Below are 2,515 nucleotides of genomic sequence, written 5' to 3'. Positions count from 1 at the left end.
CACTTTGTTTCTCTCTTTTACACTTCCTGCTTTCCTTCTAGAAGTTTTTATTTTTTTGATTAGCGTCTTTTATTTATTTATTTATTTACATATTTTATTTTATTTTATTTATTTATAGTTATCTTTTATTAATTTATTTTTATAATAATTATTTTTGAAGTTTTTTGTTTAAATGTCTTTCATTATTACTAAAGTAAGTATTTTCTTTATATTTTCTTTCCTAGTTTAGAAGTTAAAATCATTTTGATCAGTTTCATCCTTTTTAGATATTAGTTTAAATAATCTTAACTTTTTAAAACAAATTTTTCTGCAGGTTGTTTTTCCTTTTCAGCAGCAGAAACACAAACTTCTTTTAATAAAAATCAGTAAGTTCCTCTTTAATTTTCATAAATTTTATTGAACATAACAAACAAAAACAACAAAACTAACAAATTCTTTTCCAACTAGGATCATCTTCATGAAAAAGGTGAGTCAAACTTGAATGATATAAATCATTTTTGAAGATTAATTACAGGATGAACAGAAAAATCAGATTCATGTTTACCAAAAGAAAACTTCAGATTTTTATTTTATTGAATTGAAATCACTAACATAAACTTTTTGATCTTTTTGTTTTTTATGTTTCCTGTTTGGAATGAGACTAATCAAGTCATGTAAGTAGAAACAGTTTCCTTCAACAGTTCAGCTTTTATTTTGAAATGTTCTTGCTGTTATTGTGGAATGAATCACTAAGGAGATATTTTGTTTTGTGTCTTGTTTTGTCCTCGGTGTTGGAGAGGAAAACACCAACACTGAGCGTCTTAAGAAAAGCTGCAGGACCGACTCCATCTTTGAAACATGCAGTAAGTATGGCAGCCTTTATTTTGAAATCCTACAGACTTAAAGACACAGAGAGTTCCATGTTTGTGTTGAATGAGAGTTTTGTTTCAGGCAGACATCAGCTGGAGCTGGAGAGAAGATGCTGTGATGTTTGGAATCAATCCAGAGGACCAGAGAGCAGAAAACCGACCCGGATGGCCCGCCTCAGACCGGATCTTCTGCAGCTCCAACAAAAATGTCGAAACTTTTACAAGTAAGAACAAACATTTTCTTTCTGACACGACTCCAAGACTCTTCCTAGGAAATAGAAGTTAAACATATAAATGTTCTTGATGTTTTCCAGGATTTTAAAAATTTCCAGGAATTTCTAATAAACTCCTGTCGCTCTGCAGAAACTATGACCTAGAAAACGACCCAAGTTTTTTTTTTTTTTCGGCCAAAACCTACATAATCCTAATTAAAAGACCTCTGGGAGCACTTTGACTATAGATCAAAAGTTGATGGAGTAGGACTTTTAAAAATCATTGTCCCCTTAAATTCAGGAGATGTGAAGCTCTGCTCAGCCAGGAGCGATGCCAGGTGACAGGATGTTCCTGACTGTGATGGACGCAACAAACAATATGCTAATGAAATGACCATGCTAACCCGGACAGGATGAATCCACAAGACTTTACTGTCTTTTCTGACACCAGACGTTCAAAGCATGAAGAGGAACTAATCACAGTAATTCAATCCAAAGAAAACTTTAAAGACTTTTAGAAAGTATTTTTCCTCTTGTTAACTGTTTTAATCCATTTATGCCAGTTAGTAAATGATTAAAAATGGTTCAGTCTGTGATAATTCAAAATAATAAATTATTTGTCCATTTTTGTTTTTGTCCTTTTCCCTTAAAGGGCTCGGCTGAAAGTCACTCAGCCGAAAAATGTAATGACTCTGTACATCTGGGACAGGGATGTGATTTATGGAGCTTATTTTCTCCGTGCACTGTGCCTGCTGCATCCCAATCTCTTCATCCGTGTGCGTCCAGAGCTCCGCCTCCTCTCCCCTGATCACTATTCATTACTCTTCTCTATTAGTAATCCATTTACGGCTGCTGTCACTGATGTAGCTGATCGCTTCTGAAATCCCGTTAAGGCTTTCGGCTTGTTCGGTCGTTTATTTGAAATCAGCTACATATTTCTTCTAGTTTTAGACAGATAAATCATGCTTTGGTTATTAACCAATGAATGGAAAATCAGATTTGATGGGGATTGGATACTGCAGCTTAAGTTTCAGGTCGCTGCTGGCTGGACGGTGGCCTGTAAGTCTCTTTACACTTGAGATCCCTGGAAACTGACACACCACCGCTGTGAGTAAGGTCGATCTTTAAATACTCCCCTGATTTAGAGCTCCCGCCGTCACTGGGAGGCACAGAGTCGACCCTGACAGTAAAGGAGTCTCTCCACTCAATTTGGAATCTGTCTTTACATCCTGTAGGAGTGGAAGTCAATATTCCCAGACCTCCCTGGGGCTTTGGGAAGGGGGGAAATTGTGAGAAATGTTGACAAATAGATAATCAGTTAGGATCCAGATGAAGCCTGCCTCACATGCCTCTCTGCCGGCTCAGATCAAAATCTGCAAAGTGTAACTGCCATAAAAGATAACCGGGAATCTCATCTCTTTGCCATCTTCCCTCTCACAAACTCTGCCACCGGCA

General features: G+C 36.6%; 1 long non-coding RNA gene across 1 annotated transcript; it reads left to right on the top strand.

Moving 5' to 3' along the window:
- Positions 1-348: 348 nt before the first annotated feature.
- On the top strand, positions 349-2,278 carry LOC112154531. The gene is made up of 3 exons (XR_002920659.2): positions 349-842; positions 931-1,072; positions 1,163-2,278. It is a non-coding gene; the product is annotated as an uncharacterized LOC112154531 (long non-coding RNA).
- Positions 2,279-2,515: the final 237 nt, after the last annotated feature.

This window comes from Oryzias melastigma, linkage group LG19 (assembly GCF_002922805.2).
Source record: "Oryzias melastigma strain HK-1 linkage group LG19, ASM292280v2, whole genome shotgun sequence".
NCBI lineage: Eukaryota > Metazoa > Chordata > Actinopteri > Beloniformes > Adrianichthyidae > Oryzias > Oryzias melastigma.
This window is presented reverse-complemented; position numbering and strand designations above follow the sequence as displayed.